At 41.3% G+C, this 20,674-nt stretch overlaps 1 long non-coding RNA gene across 1 annotated transcript in view; it reads left to right on the top strand.

The window, feature by feature from the left end:
* Positions 1–20,674, top strand: part of LOC134403566 (uncharacterized) — a 157,707-nt gene that overhangs the window by 87,048 nt on the left and 49,985 nt on the right. The window contains exon 2 of the long non-coding RNA XR_010025819.1: positions 13,063–13,164. This is a non-coding gene — a long non-coding RNA (uncharacterized LOC134403566). The remainder of the gene's footprint in view (positions 1–13,062; positions 13,165–20,674) is intronic.

The following is a 20,674-nucleotide window of genomic DNA, read 5'->3' as shown; positions in this document are numbered from 1 at the left end:
CAGCATGTGCTGAAATTCCCTCTTCATCACAACATTTAAAGCTGCAGGAGCCCGGCCCTCTTTTGAATCTGGTCAAGAAGGCAGGGCTCTTGCAGCTTTAACTGTTGTGATGGAGAGGGAATTTCACCTAGTGCTGCATGCATGCAAATGACACCTGCTGAAATCCTCTTGTCCTCCTTTCCATATGATCACCCTACTTTAGATCTAACCCAGCGTGTTTTCTTACTCATACATTCCACTTTAGAAGATCCAGTAAAGTTTACTGGAAGCAACACATGTGTAACAGAATTGAATTATTATAATAAATGAGAAAATCTCATATTCATCCCGGTGTGTGTCTGTAAATTTCACTCTATTTCCTAACAAGCTATAAATATTGGTGGTGTAATTTCCTCTCCCCACCCCCATTTATTAGTGTGAATCATTTCCAGAGGAGCTAATTAAATTCTTTATCTGATCTTGAGCTGTGAGAAATCTCCACCTCATCTGGATGCACATGATAAGTTCATGGTCTCGGTGAATTATTTATTTGGTTGTGTGAATTCAAGTTTTCCGTTATTGGAAGACCTTAAAAATTATTATCATTGTATAAATACTTATCAGAAGAATTGGCCTCTTGAGATAGAGGCTGACTAAAGGTACTTGAAAAGAAAACATGACGTATCTGTGTGCATGCGTGTATCTATGTGTGTAAGTAGAAAAAGATGTTTATTTCAGTACAGGGCTAGCTGTTATTGGAAGAAATGTTTCTTCTAGCTCACAACTAATTAGCTGCTGATTTAAACACTTTCTGGAATAGGGCACTGTGCTTTGTTCAGTATGGTACGATACGGGTAAGATCCATAAGAGCTTTGGGGGAGAAAAAGCTATTTTATCTGCAGAAAAAGATTGCACATTTGTGCTGCATAGTCTCCATTACTAGGGCATCTGCAAAATGTATTACCTATTCTTTGTCACCTGGTCATCACTATTGACTTTCATATTTTCTGATTGAGGTATCCCACTAATGGGAAAGCAGGAAGTATCAAAATATGCCTTTTTGAAAAATGGCCACTTGTTTCTCTGTGTTTTATTGCCTTGTAACAAGAGTGTAAGGTTTTGTTTCTAACAGCACTATGGGGCAGTGAATTTATCCAGTTTCTAAAATGTTTCTTACAACCTGAAGGTCACAGCTGCAGATTAAACTTGAAATTTGTGTTTTAGCCACCAGAAAATGAGTTGATCTGGATGGAAACTCTTGCTGTGAAAGAGCAGGGTGCACGCTTATCTCTGGTAGGATTTCCTAGGATATCAGGAATAGCATGAAATGGATATGCCCACTGTATATTGACTTGTGAGTTCATTCTTATGTACTCTAGCATGTGTGCATTGTGATAAAGTCAACAGAACACCCAAGCAAGAAGGGCTCTGCTGTGTTTCAGCCTGGTAATAGCAACAGGAGTGGTTTATATAACTGGGGTGTGGTTGTATGTATTGAGACATTAATGAATGTATTTTGGTTATCTAACCAAAGGCTGAATTGAAGCATTTTAGGAATAATGCAAACAACATACAACTGATGGAAGTAAATGGCCTTTAAAAACTGCACAGATGGTGTATACAACATAAGCTTAAAACAACAACAACTCAGAGACAAAAGGCCATGGACATTTTCAGAGGCAATTCATCCGTTCATCCATTAGTCAAAATGGTCCAGAACTGCTTGTGAGAATGACAAGATCAAAGGCCTAGCTTCAAACCCACAGAATTGGTGGTATCAATTCCCCCATGCCCTGCTATTTGCAGATAATAGAGCAATGCATCTTTTGGAAATGGTCTTTTACATTTTGTGATCAGTGAAGAGCACAACATACAGCGAATGTGGGCAGGGCTTTAGAGTGAAATGAAGGTAGGACAGTGGTGCAGCTAGGTAATTTTAGACTGTGTTCTAAAACGGTGAGGCTTTAGAAGTCATGCATATTAATTCAGTTGTGAATCACGTAATTTATTTTCTCTTCTCTCCCCTGCCTTCCGCCATGCCATGCTTTACAACTGCTTCCTCATTTCTGATATGTTAGAGCAAAGAACTGTTTGCATTTTAAATTCACTTAAATCATAGCACCATCATGACTACAGGAATAAAATGGAGTTTGCTTCTGTTGCTCTGATTTTGTTGGGAATATGCACAATATATTTCTAAGTAATTAAACAAAATAAAATTAGCATTTTCAAGCATGTACATGCCTGGTTATAGCCCCCTTCCTCTCACTGTAAAGCACTTTTAAAAATAAGAAAGGATACTGCAGTGACCAGTGTTCGCCATGTGGGCTCTGGCTTGCCCAGGTGCTGACACTGGTTTTTTTCACCATTGCCCTGATCATCCCAGAGTGCAGGACACGGAATAATGGGCTCAAGTTACAGGAAGCCAGATTCCGGCTGGACACCAGAAAAAACTTCCTGACTGTTAGAGCAGTACGACAATGGAACCAATTGCCTAGGAAGGTTGTGGGCTGTCCCACCCTAGAGGCATTCAAGAGGCAGCTGGACAGCCATCTGTCAGGAATGCTTTAAGGTGGATTCCTGCATTGAGCAGGGGGTTGGACTCGATGGCCTTATAGGCCCCTTCCAACTCTACTATTCTGTGATTCTATGATTCCATGATCTGCCTGTCCCTGGGTTGTCATTTGGGGGCCTTTGGGCTGAGGCCTTCAACTTGGACCTGAAGGTCCAGCCCTACCTGTATAACTAGGGGAAGATGCTTCCAGATGCACAAGAAAATAACTTTTCTTTTTAATTGAACCCACTCATGTCCTGCTTGTGGGGTTCCTGTGGACAGCTGATTGGCCACTGTGTGAATGGAATGCTGGACTAAATGGACCATTGGTCTGATTCCAGCATGGCTCTTCTTATGTTCCTATGTTCTTATCCTATATTGACCAGTCAGGGGGATTCTTCAAAAGAGCATGCAGATAATGAGTTGAAAATGGTTGTTAAAGAGTGCAGCTGAGGAAGATGTCTGTTCAAAATCTATTGGACTCAATTAAAAAACTTTTTTTTTTCTGTACTTCAAAGTTTTGGCCTGGCTGTCCCTATGAATGACCATCATGACTCAGTCAACACTCTTGCAAACCTCCCCTCCCCATGCACACACACAATTTTTATTTGCATTGTCCTTACTACAGGTTCCTGTTACTAAGATATTGCATATTAGGAGAGACAGAGAAGCAACTGTACAGGACGATGGGAAATGCTTGAACAATTGTTTTATGCATTTGAAAGGAAATAGTTATAAAGACAAATGAAAAAGTTTAAATGAAGTGAAGCAGATTTTTCCAAGCCTGTTTCCGGTTAATCTAGCTAATCAGTTGTTCGAGCACCCTTTTCTTCTCTCTTCCCTTCCCCTAAAGGGTGCTACTTGCCACCCAGTTGGCCCTCCAAACAGTGAACGTGGGAGGAATGACATCTGTGATAGCAGTAATTGCTATGTGGCCACCTACATTCCTCTTTCGTTTCTGTCTTCGCAAGTAGGTGGCCTTGGTTTGACAACTCCCACCCACTTCTTAATATGAGCCTTTGTCAAGGCTTGTCACTGACCAGGGCTTTATTTTGTCAGTTGCTTTGATCAGGGAGACAGTAAGTAGCAGGAAGGTGTGGATTCAGGGTTCCATCTTTTGGCTAGCATCCCTTATTCACATTAATTGTTACTCTGGCAAAATATCTCACTTGTGTTGCTCAAGAGATGACATTTCATTGGAACAAATGTCCATATTCCCAGCCCTAATGATTATCTCAGTGGCATTCCAGTTTAGCTTCCAGTCTGTCAGTAACCAATTTAAGCCTCCTCCATGCACATATCTAAAGAAAACAACCAGCACCTTTCCTTTGGGCTACTCAGATTCACCTACTCTTCCATGAATACTTATTTACCTGGTCAAAACTGAAGCAAGCCACTGGTAAGATGATAGAAAGATATTGGCAGATTTCAGCAGTTGTGATGAGTAATTTTCTGAAGAATTACAACTTCTTACTACAAAAGAACTGAATGGCACAGTTCATATGAGGCCCAGTCCTGGGCCCAGTGCTCTTCAACATTTTTATTAATGATTTGGACGTGAAGGTGCAGGGAACTCTGATCAAATTTGCAGATGACACAAAATTGGGTGGGATAGCTAATACCCTGGAAGACAGAAACAAACTTCAAAGTGATCTTGATAGGCTGGAGTGCTGGGCTGAAAACAACAGAATGAAATTTAATAGGGATAAATGCCAAGTTCTACATTTAGGGAATAGAAACAAAATGCACAGTTACAAGATGGGGACACTTGGCTCAGCAATACTACAAACGAGAAAGATCTTGGAATTGTTGTAGATCGCAAGCTGAATATGAGCCAACAGTGTGATATGGCTGCAAGAAAGGCAAATGCTATTTTGGGCTGCATTAATAGAAGTATAGCTTCCAAATCATGTGAGGTACTGGTTCCTCTCTATTCAGCCCTGGTTAGGCCTCATCTAGAGTATTGCGTCCAGTTCTGGGCTCCACAATTCAAGAAGGATGCAGACAAGCTGGAGCGTGTTCAGAAGAAGGCAACCAGGATGATCAGGGGTCTTGAAACAAAGCCCTATGAAGAGAGACTGAAAGAACTGGGCATGTTTAGCCTGGAGAAGAGAAGATTGAGGGGAGACATGATAGCACTCTTCAAATACTTAAAAGGTTGTCACACAGAGGAGGGCCAGGATCTCTTCTCGATCCTCCCAGAGTGCAGGACACAGAATAACGGGCTCAAGTTAAAGGAAGCCAGATTCCGGCTGGACATCAGGAAAAACTTTCTGACTGTTAGAGCAGTGCGACGGTGGAATCAGTTACCTAGGGAGGTTGTGGGCTCTCCCACACTAGAGGCATTCAAGAGGCAGCTGGACAACCATCTGTCAGGGATGCTTTAGGGTAGATTCCTGCATTTAGCAGGGGGTTGGACTAGATGGCCTTGTAGGTCCCTTCCAACTCTGCTATTCTATGATTCTATGATCACTGCAGCCCACCATGGTTTATTTAAGCGTGTTGTGTTTCTCAGAAAACTCCTGCTTTCGATGGGAGGCAAATGACGAGCTTTTATGAAGCAACAAACGTCTCTTCCACCTAACTTCTTGGAAACGTTCCCCTAGGCAAAACTATGCAAACTAAGCAAGACAATTGTCCGCTCAAGAAAAACAGGAAGCCACTTCCCAAATGCCCATAAGTTCAGAGGGCCTGGTGTGGAGGCAGGTTCTGGCATAATCGAACCAACTTTCTAACGCCTTCCTTCCGCCCCGTGCGTTTGAGCTTCTGGTGGACCCTAGCATCAGCTAGCTTGTCGGGACGCTCACCTCCTGAAGAAAGCTTACTTCCCACTGAGTGTGTAAGATTTGGCCTTGAGGAGATAAGCTCTGGAGAGGGCTGACTCCCAGCAAGGGAATCACCTGTGAGAGCTTCCTCCCCCACTGGTACAGGCCGGCTGGTGTCTGGCGCTGTGTCTTCTAGTTCTGAATCTGATTCTGATTGATTACCTGTGCCAGCAGGCATTGTGAATATTTAAGTTGCAGTGGGTGGTTGCTGCATAGTTGTTGGCCTGGTTCGCAAATTACAACAAGTTTAAAAGAATATGGGTTGTCATGAACGAGCTAGAACTAGTGAGCAGAAAATAGATCAGGATCTACTGTCAGATCTCTGATTAATTTTGCAGTGGATTGGCAACATTTTTGACTCTCAATTGTTTAAAAAACAAAACAAAAAGCCAACCCCCAAAAACAACTAGACTACTGAAAAAGAAAAGGTTGTTAGGGTGAAACCAGCTGTGAGCTCAGTTCTGAAAACAAATGGCTGGCTAAGTATATGCTCAGAGCTACCCTATTCCTGAATTCTCAATGTAAGTTTACCCTGCTGACTCACTGTATTTTATCTGGCTGACTGGTAGACCTGCGATTACAAAACAAAATAGAACCTGTGATAGGGTGACCATATGAAAAGGAGGACAGGGCTCCTGTATCTTTAACAGTAATGTAGAAAAGGGAATTTCAGCAGGTGTCAATTGAAGAGAGTGAAATTCCCTCTTCATCACAACAGTTAAAGCTACACTAGCTATAGTAGAGTGGTCAGATACAAAAGAGGGCAGGGCTTCTGCAGCTTTAACTGTTGTGATGAAGAGGGAATTTCACCCTCTTCAATTGACCCCTGCTGAAATTCCCTTTTCTACATTACTGTTAAAGATACAAGAGCCCTGTCCTCCTTTTCATTTTTTTTATTATTAAATTTTTATTCATTTTCAACACTATATAAACATAGATAAACATTACCAAAATATAACTGAAACAAAACACAATAAGAAAAAGAAAAACATCAAATATCTGCTGCATACATATTGAATGATTGTTGAGTACAAATATCAAAAACTATTACATATACCTTATCATACTACAACATCTTCGTTCTTAACATAAAAGTGCACCCCCCACCTCGGGATCATTCTTGAGTCCAAAATCTAATCGTTTCTTCTGCTGGTGGTTTCCCACTTCCCTTAGTAAACACAAACACTAGGAACTGTTTCCAAATTCCTCCTCCTTTTCATATGGTCACCCTAACCTGTGAGCCTGTCCAATAGAATTGGCATGTTGCTCATCAACAATCAGACTAACAGCCCAATTCTATGCATTTCTGCACAGAAGTAAGTACTATTTCAGCTTACTCCCAAGCAAATGTTTTTTAAGGTGGGACAGGAGCGTTTTCGCCTCTGTCATTCCATTGTCTCTATTGACAGGCCTTTAGGTGGGCGGGGGGATGGCTCTGATCTTTGAGCCTTCCCTCGTAGAATGGCAATCCTATAATGTCTACTCAGACATAAGTGCCATTGAGTTCAGTGGATTTTACTCCCAGGTAAGTGTGTATAGGATTGTAGCCTTATGTGATCTTTTTGATTTTGTGACCTCTATTTTTAATTCAAATTGTATGGAAAAACATGGATAAACAAACATGAAAAGCAGATTGGGAAGGATGATTCTGATCTGAAAAATGGTTGAAGGGGGAAGATATTTGCCCTGCCATAAACTTTCCATGCTGATTTTATTTTTAAAATGGAGATAAGGGATGAGGGCATGTCTGCACCAACCCTGTATCCAGGATCATTCCTGTGCATCCAAATGCCACACAGGGGATCCTGGGAGCAGGCAGGGATGATCCCTCCATTTTCCTGGGATAACCCTTAGGTGTAGAAAGGGCCTAAGTCAGAGTATCAGAGAAAGTGAGCCTGAGAATAAAACTATAATTTTGTACAGTACTTTAAAAAAAAGATCTGTAAACTGTCATGGGATGAGCCCATGGCTACTTTAAGAGAACATCTTTTGCTTCATCCCAGGGAGAGGGAGAGGGGTTTCTTTGTGTCTGAAAAGAGTAGCAAGTGAAATGCCAAAGCCACGCTGGATGAGAAGCACCTGGCATCTGAGAACACCTCCCTGGGCTGGTACTGGGGAGAGTAACAAATTGCAACTGTGCAATGTCTAGGAGCATTGCCCCCTCCCTTCGGGAGAGGGGTGGGTTGCTCTGGGGTTTCTATTGGTCAGGGTGGGTTTGGTGACAAGGGGGTCCCAGAAAGGGATAAAAAGCCTAGGCACCGAAGGGTCCGCTCTCTTTCCTGTGGGTGTCAGGAGTCCAGCATGTGCGTGATGAGTTAGAGCATCCAGGCAGGGCCGGCTGGATGGTGGAAGCTCCACGCGGCCGCTGAGGGAAAAAGTTCAAGTTCGAGTGGCGTAAAGCCAAGTCGGAGTGAGCAACAAGAGGTTGAGTCACAGAGTTATATGTTTGTTTTGTTTTAGTCCAGGTTTGGGTACAATTGGGCAAGGGACTTTGCCAGAGTTACAGCTGGTGGGTGGTTAAGTGGGGAGTGAGTGTGAATTCAATTAGGCTTGACCGTGTAAAGGGGGAGGGTAAGTTATTAGTCCCTGCTGTCCTAAGTGTGTCAGTCCTTTGTCCGTGTTTTTCTCCCAAACCTCTTACGTGTTTACCTTAATGTGTGGACCCTTATATAAGTGTGTAGTTTGAAGAATAAACGTGTTTGGTCCCTATTTCTGGAGTGTGGCGTTGTTTCCTTGACAACCTAGACTACAAAGGGATAACAAGTGGCAGCAAAGGGGCGTGTGCCTTGACTGGCTGAGTCACGCCCTCCATTCTCCGGCCGGGGAATCGCTGAGTCAAACAGAGTGATTCCATCACATAAACCACTTTTCATTCTAAAAAAGTGTAAACAAAAGTGTTATATTCTTCCCAAAGTGCTGATTTTTATAGTGTAACTAGGAACATCTGGCTGGTTTGCCTGCTGCATTTGGTCTCATTAGCTACATTTGCACATATTTCAGTCTTCTTTATTTCATTACCCAGAATTATGCATTGTTCATCCAATAAGTAAGATAAGTTCATTCTATAACCCAAGGGACTTTTATAGAAATGTTTCAGATCTACAAGAACACCTGGGAAAGCCCGGGAAAACATAGATTACATTTCACACAAAAATGTGTATCAGTGTTGTTAAATTGATATTACTGACTTTATTTCCTCTGATCTAATAAGTTTTCCTTTGATCTAGTGAGATTTATTTCCACTGATCTAATAACGGAGATCCAAAGGGGTAGGCAAGGTTCCACAAGTGGATTTCATTGGATGAAGGGTTTGTAGCTGTACGGGGCAAAAATCCCAGCATCTAGATCTTTGAGCATCATATTCATTACTGGATTGGATCTGAATGCTTATCTTGTAACAAGGGAATGGCTTGGCTGGATAAGGCTTGGGGGACACAGTATTACAGTGGCTCCAGTCATACCTGGTGCGTTGAGGGTCTTCTGCTCTGCCCTCTGGCTTTTGGCCTTTAGAGTATTGTAAGGTTCTATCTTGTTCTCCATGATATTTAACACCTACATGAAATTGCTAGGAGAAATCATCTGGAAGTTTATTTATTCCATTTCTATACTGCCCAATAGCCAAACTTCTCTCGGGCTGTAGTGTCACCAACTAATCACAGAGAGTCTCTGGAATCTCTGAAAGGTGCTTAGAAATGGTTTGGAGTGGATGAGGGTGAAGAAGTTGAAATTTAATAAAACAAGAAATGGTGGAAGTAATTTGGATGTGTCTTCCTGGACTCATTGCTGATTGTAGAAGCACAGTTATCCAGGTGTGCCTTTTACCATCTTTGGTTGGTACGTCAGGTGTGACCCAGGGCTCATCTACACCAAGCAGCATATTCCACTATGAAAGTGGTATGAAAGCCGTATATAAAAGGCAGGAGCCACACTACTGCTTTATAGTGGTAATGAAGTGCACTGACAACTGGTGGGTACCATGTATATGGTATGTGTCATGGGCCCCAACAGTTGTCAGTGCACTTCAATACCACTATAAAGCAGTAGTGTTGCTCCTGCATTTTATATACCGCTTTCATGCCACTTTCGTAGTGGAATATCTGCTTGCTGTAGATGAGCCCCCTATCTAGGAAAAATGGACCTAGCCTTAGCAAAGCATTGAATAAACCCAGACAAGATGGAGTTATTGTTGGTCAGTAGAAAGCCTGACATGGGTATTGGGATTCAATCTGTTCTAGATTGGTTGATCCTATGCTGCTCCTGGATCTTCATGTGGTGGCGGTGGTAAGGAGTGCATTGGTACAATTATACTTGATGCATCAGCTGCAATACTTCCTCAATTGGTCTGACTTGGTAATAGTTTTCCATGCCATGGTTCTATCACATTTAGATTATTGCATTGTGCTCTATATGGGCCTATCTGTTAGCAGTGTCCAAAAGTTTTATTTGGTGCAAAATGCAACAGCTAGGTTGCTAAGTGGTACAAAATACAAAGACCATATTACACCTATCTTGGCAGACCTATACTAGGGTGACCATATGAAAAGGAGGACAGGGCTCCAAGGAATTTCAGCAGGTGTCATTTGTATATATGGAGAACCTGATGAAATTTCCTCTTCATCACAACAGTTAAAGTTGCAGGTGCCCTGCCCTCTTTTAAATCTGGTCACTCTAGTATAGCTCCTGCAGCTTTAAGTGCTGTGATGAAGACAGAATTTCACCAGGTTCCCCATATATACAAGTTACACTTGCTGGAATTCCCTTTTCTATGCAACTGTTAAAGATACAGGAGCCCTGTCCTCCTTTTCATATGGTCAGCCTAACCTACACAGATTGCCAATTGTTTTCTGGGAGCAATTAAAGGTGTTGGTTTTAACCTTCACAGCCTTAGGACCAGGCTGTCTAAGGGACCACCTGTCTAACTATAAACCTACTGGGATATTAAGATCTACAGGAGAGGTCCTTTTGAGGGCTCTGTTAACCCTCTGTGAAAGGGCTTTCTCCTGTTTGCCCCTTAACAATAGGATGCACTTCCTCAAGAACTGCAAGAAAACCACTCCCTTGGCCTTTAGAAAGGCTGTGAAGATTTGACTTTTCACTGCAGTCTGTTTTTAATGTTCTGCTTATTATCTTAATATTTTATTGTTTTAGGTTGTTGTACACCATCTTGATGACATTTTAACACATATAAATGTTATAAATAAATAAATAAATTTGAATACAGACTACTGTAATGTGCTCTTTGTGGGGTTGCTTTTGAAAATGACTTAAAAGCTTCATCTGGTTCTGAATCTGGATGCTCAACTCCTTGAGGGACCTAGACAGTAAGGTCAGATTACACCAATTCTGATTCATCTGCAATGGTTGCAAGTGCATTTCTGGGCCCAAATCTAAGTGCTGGTTTTCAAAGCCCTACATGGTTTGGGACTACACTGTATGGACCTGCCCATGATTTAAGTTTAAGATCGCCTTCAGAGGCCCTACTTGTTGACCCACCACTAAGATCAGTAATGTTGGTAAGCACTAGAAATTGGGCCTTCTTTTTGATGGACCTATCCTATAGAATTCCATACTGAGAGTTATTCAGCTGGCTCCATCTGTTGCCATTTTTAAGAGGGATTTAAAAACATGCCTGTTTTCTCTGGCTTTTAACTGAAAGAGTTTTATGGTTTTAGATATTGTTGAATATTTTAATCTGTATTGTAACAGACTTATTTTAAAATTGTTTTTTTTAAAAAAATTAATGTGTTTTTATCATTTGTTTGAGACTGAATTTTATTGCTTTTATATTGTAAACTTTCTTGGGATGACCATAGTCTTGAAAGATGGCTAAAAAATGCATTTCAATATTAAATGCAATAAACATTTTAAGCCTGGATCAGCCCCTCCGTGTAGATAAAAGGGGCATGTTAGGTTTCTTTTCAAGCCCAGTTCCTTCCACACCACCTGAAAACCTGTAAATTGGGAGACTTTTAAGAGACATCTCCAGTGCAGACAGTATAAGGAGCTGAGGTTTCAGTAAAATGGGGTGGCCTGATGCGTGAACATGCCTACTGCTGAGCCTCTTTAGAATTAGCCATTGATTATAGCAGACGCTTAGCACCACAGATTACAGTTCACATGAAACGCTGCAGTACAGCATCCATAGAAGATAGCCACTTAAGTTAACTGCCTACAGTGAATACATTAGCTTAGATGTAAGATGTGGCCCAGAGTAAAGATTCACTCAGTCAATTTGCATGTGATTAGCAATTCTAATTTTTGGCACTACTGATATCTCTTTCTTCAGAGAGATTTTATGTTAAACACCTGTGAAGTGTTAGGGATCAGAGAAGATTCCAAAAGCTCATATCAGTCAACTCATGGTCGTAAAACAGTGACTTCATATAGTTCTATGATTCTCCAATTTCTCCATGGGCAAAAAGATGAACAAATGATAGAGCAGTAAAATACATTGAATCTATGAACTAAGAAGAGCTCATCACTTGACGCTAGGGATATCAGAGGAATCTGCAACGGATTCCAATGACGCCAGATTTCTATGAATCTGACCTGCACATTCTGTATTGGAGTGAGTCACATGTATTCTTCTGAGTCACATGTATTCTGTGGACCGTTGTTTGTTGTTGTTTTTCATTTGCATTAGTTATAATTTGTATTAACTAATGCGGATTAGCGCATTTGTGCAAATTCGCAAGTGTGCATCAATGCTATTGTAAATTAGTGCAAGTAGAATGAAATTCAGGTAAAAAAATTGATTCCGTCAATAAGCAGATGACGGAATAAAAGACTCCTGACAATCCGCAAAACACAGACGGAATGGAGTTAACCTAATCCATACATACATACTAGACACAAACAAATAATATGAAATTATAGGATCACTTTTTTAAAAAAAATCAAAATGTTGAAACACATACACATGCCCACACACACACATATATGACAGGTTATTGAATCAGACCATTTATCTAGGCCAGTACTTACCACTCTTATTAGCAGTGTCTCTCCAGGGTCTTGGGCAGAGGACTGTCTACAGACCTGTTTCCTGAAATGCTTGCACTAGAAAAGTTAGGCTTGAATCTTGGGACCATCTCCACGCAAAGCCTGTGTTGTACATTTGAGTTTCAGCAGTACTGTGCTTAGAGAAGCAATGAAACTGCTTTCCCCAGGCTGGATCAAGGTGCAGGACCTCAGGCCCTTGGGTGAAACCTGTCCCTCCTGGGGTATCAATATAGCCCTCTGGGGTTCCCTATATGACCACTCCCCTTCCTACTGGCTCCACCCCCTCCCCCAACTACCAATCATTTGGTGGTTTCCTGAATGTGTCAGGACAATGGAACAGTAAAAGCCTTGTCTGGATGGGCCCAAGTTGTACCCTTTTTTTTCTTTCCTTTTTTCATATGTTACTCTGGCAAGTGCCAGATCTCTGTCCTGAAGACTATAAAATGAAACTTTGCAATCAGATTTATACTTGCTCTAAAATACTGTGGGTTGGATCCAGATTTAGTCATACTTGGAATAGACCCATCAAAATCAATGGGATTTAAGTTAGTCATGACTAGCTTGAGTCCTATTGATTTACATTGGTTTACTCTAACTACTCTAAGTATGATTTGAATGGGTCTACTCAGAGGTCCAAGTGGTTAATATTAGCAAATGTGAAGGATCTTAGTAACTCTACCCCTCTCTTTTTTAAAAAAACAGGAAAAAGGACCTGAGCTTCAAGGAATCTAGAGCCAGACTGATTCAGTCATCAGTTGAGGTTTCCTTTTGAATAGAAGACAGTATTGATGCCATTCATATAAGGTATCGTAAGTCACTTTTGTATCATTCTTGTTTGTGAGATATTCAACATGTTTATTTATAAATATACCAAGTTTAATTATTATTTTTGAATGAATGAATGAATGGAGATACTTTGCTGTTGTTTTTACTGTTCTAAGGCAATGTGAGAAATTAAAGGTATTTGGAGACCACTGCTTCATCACTCTACCTTCTCCCACACCTTTTACTATCAGCTTGCACTTCATCAAACTCAATGTTTTTCATATTTTCATGGTTCATTATTTCATAGGTGTACTTCAGCAATCTTGTATCTTAAATAATAATAATAATAATAATAATAATAATAATAATAATAAATGTGGCAACTGTTTTCATGTTTTGAGATCCAAAATGTGTGCATCACTTGAAAGTAAGGTTGCCATCCCTTGCATTCCACTTCTCGCATACATGCACAGGGAGTAAAACAACAACACACGAGGGCCAGATCTACACCAACCGGGATATGACACTTTGAAAATGTTTTGACAACAGTATATGGAGTGTGTCCTGGGCCCCAAGAGTTGTCACTACTGTTATAAACCATTTTAAAGCAGTAGTGTAGATCCTGCCAAGGGCTATTCCAGAAGCAGCAAAAGCCATTCTTTTGTGATAGATAGAGAGAGAGAGAGAGAGAGAGAGAGAGAGACATCCATGTGGCTGCACATTTATTTATTTATTTATATTATTACATTTTTTTTATACTGCCCAATAGGCAAAGCATACAATAAATTTAAAATGTTAAAAGTTTATGAATGCGATATAAAATCAGATAAATTACTGTCCAGGGAAAGCCTGTGTAAAAAGGTATGTTTTCAGGAGGTGTTTAAAGGATGTTATATTTTCCGCCTCCCAAACCACATAAGGGAGGGTTTTCCAGAGGGTGGGCACCGCTACAGAGAAGGCCCACCATCGAGGTTCTTCATCATGACATTCCATTTGTTTTGGAATGGTCAGCAGGGCCTGTGAATCTTGTCATCCAAGAATCATATATCACTGCTTGCTTACCCCCGCCCTCATAACAAAGTGGTTGATCTTATTCAGATGACACGCTAATAAGCCGTGGTGGTTAAGCATTTTGAGCTAAACATTATGGCTTAGCGCGTCATATGAACCATGACTCAGGCCATTGCTGGACGAGGGTTTAGCCTGGTGCGAGGCCCGGGCTCCCTGCTGTGTGTGCAGACAACACACAGGGGATCCCAGGGTCAGGCCGGGCTAAACCCTCCCTTGACGCGGGATAACCGGATCCACTTATGACCCAGTTTTTCCGCAGCCCCGGGCTCACCCCGGGGCAGCGGAAGGACTACATAGTTCCGTGGCTTTTCCCGGCTGCTTGTCTACTCGCAAGTAGCTGGGAGAAGCTCTGCGCTGTGCCCATCGGGCTGGGGGGGGAGATCATGGATGGGGGTGGCGGAGGGGGCATCGGACATGGCGAGTGGGCAAGCGAGCAGGGGGGTGGACAGGTGAGCGGGGGGGTGGACATGGCGAGCGGGGGGGGCGGACATGGCAAGCAAGGGGTGGACATGGCGAGCAGGGGGTGGACATGGCGAGCAGGGGGGTGGACGAGCGCGCGGGCAAGCAAGCAAGGGGGCGAGTGGGGGGGCGAGCGAGCGGAAGAGGGGGTGAGTGGGGGGTGAGCGGATGGACGGGCAAGCGAGGGAGCGAGCGAGGTGGGCATCATACATTGTGGGGGAAATCAGGGGCAGGGGGAGCGGGGAACCCTTTTTTAAAAAAAACCAAAGACTTACCTTTTTGTTGGTGTGCTCCTGCGCACATGGCCCTTTAAGGTTTTTAAAAAATGCAGGACGTGACAGGGCTTTCCTTTCCCCATTGCGTCCTACGTGTAGAAAAGGGTGACAGCCCACGCTAGCTGCAGCTCGGCCTCACTCCTTCTCCTCTCCTCATTAACTGGTAGGTCTAGCAAGGCCCTTAGTGTGTCGTGTGAACCACTCCTAACCATAGTGGCTACATAAGCAAGCATGGTTTAAACGCTCACTAACAACTTGCTCTGAACAGGTTAGAGGCCTAACCATGGCTTAATGTGTTGTCTGAATGTTCTGTTATTGGGTTATATCCAATAGTGTCACACTAGCACAAAGCTTCTATTGTTTCTGGTAACCTTGTTTTCATCCATGCACAATCCATTCAGTGTTTGATTCTGCTTACACATGGCATTGCACAAGGTCATCTACAACTCATTATGGCTAGTTGTTGTTGGCGCTATTTATGCTAGTTGTTTTGCTAGCAGTTGCACAACCACTAGTTGAATAATGACAACTCTTATAATTTATCACTAGCCTAGCATTGGGTATAACCCAATGAATTTTAGCTAAAGATGTATTTTATTTGCCAAGATTTTTAGGCTGCCTTGAAATATCCCATGTCCAGAAAATATTATTTTCCAGATGATATATCACTAATTTGCATTGGCTAATCATATTGTTCCTTCACCCATGTTGTTTTACAACTTCTTGTTGCTAAATGCAAACAATGAGCATTGGATTTTACACAAGAACAGTGCCTATGGCCAAAAGCTGTATTCCACAAACCAGTGTGCTGGTTCAGCACAAGTTCAAGTGACATTCAAAGTGCACACCAGCTGTCCCCAGAGATGAAGTCATTCTTCACACAGCACATAGTTAAACTATGGAATTCACTACCACAAGATGTAGCAATGGCCACTAATTTAGATGGCTTTAAAAGGGGGTTGGGAAAATTCCTGGAGGAGAAGGTTATCAATGGCTACTACTAGCCTTGATGGCTATGTGCTACCTCCAGTATCTGAGGCAGTAAGCCTTTATGCACCAGTTGCTGGAGGACATGAGTGGAAGGGTGATGTTGCACAGTGTCCTGCTTTGTTGGTCCCTGGCCACTGTGTAAACAGAATGCTGGACTAGATGGACCCTCGGTCTGATCCAGCATGTCCTTATGTTCATGTAGGGAACACAATGTGTGATCTAGGAAATCCATTTATACACTTGCTGCTACTTCCTGTTGTTAATTTCTGAGAATGCAGCAGCACCCTAGGGTAATATGGTGCATTTGCCATTTCATTGAGTTCCTGTGAACAGCGCACATTATGTAGAGGATATTTTGAATGTCTGAAATGGCCTTAAGGAGAAGTTCAAACATTCTTGAGTAATGCAGTTCCATAACCTATTTCTTCTAGACTAATTCAACTGTTGTCAGTGGGAATGCTGTGGATTTAGGATGCTATTTCTACAGTGCATTCAAGTTAGCTATAATCAAATTACAAACTGTAGTCTTTTAATTCAGGTTCTCACATCTTTAAATATTCAGAAACAGTAAATGAATTCCACAATGCTGACATTTTGTAATATTAATAATGATTATATTAATGCAAGTTAATTATGTCCAGACACTCAGAATCATGTTTAACTAATTGAATTTTATTTTCCCTAGAGTGATTCAAGGAGTTACAGACAACTAGTGATTAGGGTTTTTTTAAAAAAGAAAAAATAGACATTGCAGTATATTTATTTAGGTTAGCCTTCCTCAATCTGGTAACCTCCAGAGGTGTTGAACTACAATATCAGTTAACCCTGACCACTTTCCAGTTTGGTTGGGGCTGGTGGACATTGTAGCCCAAAACGTGTGGACGATGTGATGCCAGTTTTGGTAAATTACTGTTTACTGGCAAATTACTTATGGTTTTACTTTATATCACCTATTTACAATTATGACAGGTTCCATTTCCTGTCATTTGCTGGAGGCTAGAAGTGGCTGCATACATGCTATGATGCACTGACTTCCACTCACTCAGGCCACAGTTTATAATAGATAAAATGCTGTTGTTTTTAAAGTAACATGCACATAGGAAGGAAAGGAAGCTCTCGTGCAAGCACTTGAGTCATTGCTGACTCCTAGAGGGACACCTGCTTTCGCTGACGTTTTCTTGGCAGACTTTGTAATGGGGTGGTTTGCCATTGTCTTCCCCAGTCGCAGTTATCTTTCCCCCAGCTAGCTGGGTACTCATTTTACTGACCTCAAGAGGATGGAAGGCTGAGTCGACCTGAGCTGGCTGCCTGAGAACCAGCTTCCGCTGGGATCGAACTCAGGCCGTGGGGAGAGTTTCGGCTTCAGTAACTGCCACTTACCACTCTGCGCCACACAAGGTGCACATACACCTTCCTTATTTAATACAAACATAGAAAAATGATAGAATTAACTTACTATATTCACGATTGTAAGCTCTGTCTTACTCCAAAGACCCTTTGTATGGGATTGGAAAAAACCCTAGAAATCTTGAATAAAGGTAGAACATGGCATTGAGTCAAGGCTCTGATTTATGCCCTTGCACTATGCCAATTCCCATACTTGGTAACTATTATGTTTTAAGCTTGCTGATTAGTTATTAGAATGTGATCGAGCTACTTTTAAGCCCCTTAATGTAAATCTAGGTTCCCTCCCATTTATTAACATCATTGTTAATGTCTTGGTTAATTCTAAAGAAACTTGAAAAGTCCTCAACTTCTCCTGAAGCATCCTGTCTTTATACCCTGCAGCTGGCAACATACCTAAAAAAAAAGTGTCCTAGCAATCTTGAATGAAGGCAGAACATGGCATCAGGGGCAAGACTTTATTTTATACCCTTGTACTGTACCAGTTTCCATACTATCAAATGTAAATTTCTCTCCAAAACAACAGTTATTTTAGTAGTCAGTAAACAACATTTGTGCCAAATTGTTTTATTGTCATGCTCTTTGTATTACTTCATGTTGATATTGATAAATGTTTAGAATAATATTTAACTTTAAGAAGTAATTTAGTGAAGCAAAGCACAGGCAGACCAGTCAAATAAAGATTTGACTACAGTGTTGAGTTGGGAATAGTAGTCTATAGAGATAATTTTTTGACCCTTTCAAGGTTAAAATATTAATTATCTTAAAAGAAATCCCATCATAGCCTTCTCCAATGTGGCGCTCTCCAAAAGTTTTGAACTTTAATGCCCATTAGCCTCAGCTGGCGTTGCCAGTGATTTGGAATGCTGGGAGATGTAGTGCAAAAACCTCTGGCTAGGAATCACATGACTTTCCATCAGAGGAGTATTTCTTCTTGCTGACCAAGGTTTGAGAACTAAAACATTCTCTCATTAGCCATCACCACATGCTACTGTATTAATAAGAAATATTCTTCTCCTCATGAAGTAGACAAGATAAATAATCTGTGTTTTCAGTGTGTTAAAAGAGAGCATGTGAATCAGGCCTGTGAACAAAATCATGGGGAGGCCATTAATTAAAGAGCATTATTTTAGTTTACTCATAATCCAGCTAGAAACAAAGTGAAACTACTGATGGAAAACTTTGTCTAGGAACTATTTCTACAAACTCATATTTTGTGCTCCACAGTGGCTTCTTTTCTCTTCTTTTCAATTCTCTCTAAATCTATTGCCATAGGTCTTCATTTGCTTCAGAACAGGGTTAGGCAACTTGGTGCTCTCCAGATTATTTTGGTCTATAATTCCCATAAAACCATTTTCAATGGTTAGGGATTAAAGGAATCTACGGAATTAGAATAAGGAGGAGAGTAGAAAGTTGTGTAATAGGGATGGCGAACCTGTGGGCCTCCAGATAGTACTAGACTACAACTCCCATCATTCCAGACCATTTGACAGGCTGGCGGAAGTTTAAGCACCAGGTTTCCAGCCTTGGCTGTACAAGTATGACAACTTCTAGTATTGAATCAATTCAAACTCCAGGTACACTATTGTAGCATGACTGATTCTGGATGTCCTTAAGGGTGAGTTGTCCTGATGGAGAGGTGTTAAAGGCATTGTCATCGAGACTAGAATCTACAGGCATGTCAGTTTTATTGCCCAAGGCAAAGAATTTCTTCAACTGAGTTATTTTCTTCAGGACCACAGCAAGGGAAGAATTCCGCCCTGTCTGCCTGCCTGCCTGCCTGATGATTACAACCTCCTATCCTAAGTGGCTTCTATCTGCAGTTTCAAAAATGTACATATTCAGCACAAATATACATTTAACGTCATGTCTAGTTTGGCCATTGTTGTTTGCTGTGGGAAAGGAACAGGGCAATCACCGGGTTTGACCTGCCACAACCAGCAGTGGAAGCCCATGAATTAGAACAACCTTCCGAACCTGGCGCCCTCCCCATGTGTTGGGCTACAGCACATGTATTGCAGTCCAGCACAGCTGGAGGGCACCAGTTTGGAGAAGGATCCATAAGAGGTCAGGATTTCAACCATTATGTATCTCCCTCTATTTAATAAGACTTGTTTACAAGCATAGCCTTACACAGCTTGAGACCATAATACATGATGGAGTACCCGTCCCAGCATGAATATACCTGTACACTACGTTTATCACCTAATGCCCTCTTCCAATTGCCTTCTCTGAGGGAGGCTTGGAAGATGGCCATCAGGTGGCCTTCTCAGTGGTTGCCCCTCAGTGATCTTCCTGATGAGGCCTGCCTGGTGTCAACATTGTTATTTTTCCAGCACCAGGTTAGGATTATCCCCTTCAATCAGGCATTGGCAGCATAGGATGCATTTTTAATCAGGTCCAGGATTTTCTTATTGATTGTTTAAATGTGTGAGTGTGAGTGTGTGTGTTTTGTCTGTTTAGATGTTAGTATGTAAATATGTTTTTATACTATGTATAATGTATTTTTAATGGTTTTTAATCTTTGTAAACCACCCAGAGACCTTTGGCTATTGAGCGGCATAGAAATGTAATAAATGAAATAAAATGCTTTGTAGAATTAGGATGGTGAACTGAGTTATATTTCTGGATAAATCATATCCTCAGGGGCATATTTCAACCATTTTCTACCATAGTTATTAATGAGAAATTTCACTCAAGCCACTAACATTCAGTAAAATATTTAACCCTGGTATATTCTCTTCCTCGGCTGAATGTTATTTCATTCCTAGTTCAAAATTCTGCATACCTCTTTTGAATGTTTGAGAAAAGCTGAATGTTTTCTTTTATCACTGGTTCAGCATTCTCACTACTGAAAATAAATGTGATTGCAGAAGGTGTGTGATCATGGAGATAATGAACATTAATTGCCATTCCCCTTTTGCAGTCGTCTGTGTTCCATTTAGCTTCTTCTGGGACATATTTTAAGGACGTGACAGGGAGTTAAATAAGTTGCCAGTGTTTTTGTCTGGTCTTGCAGATAACTCTTCCTCATTTATATACACATGGGCAAATGTTTTGGGAGCTGAACATAAAGTCCCCTTATGAAAGATAGCATGAAGTACTGCACGCACACCTAATTGTGTTTCAAATCCGCAGGCAAAGTGCTACTAAGCAGATTATTCACATATACCCTTAAGCTATAAGAAGATGGAATGGAAAGCAAAACAAAGTAAAAACAAAACATAGAGCTAGAAATGTTTCAAGAACATAGTATAGAGATATATCGATGCAAAGAAAGTACTGAATTATAGGTGATATTGCTTAATTTATAAAACTGAATTGCAGAATTTGAAATAGTTGGATTGTAT

This window comes from Elgaria multicarinata, chromosome 9 (assembly GCF_023053635.1).
Source record: "Elgaria multicarinata webbii isolate HBS135686 ecotype San Diego chromosome 9, rElgMul1.1.pri, whole genome shotgun sequence".
Lineage (NCBI taxonomy): Eukaryota > Metazoa > Chordata > Lepidosauria > Squamata > Anguidae > Elgaria > Elgaria multicarinata.
Note: the sequence above shows the minus strand (reverse complement) of the source record. Positions and strands in the feature narration are given on the sequence as shown.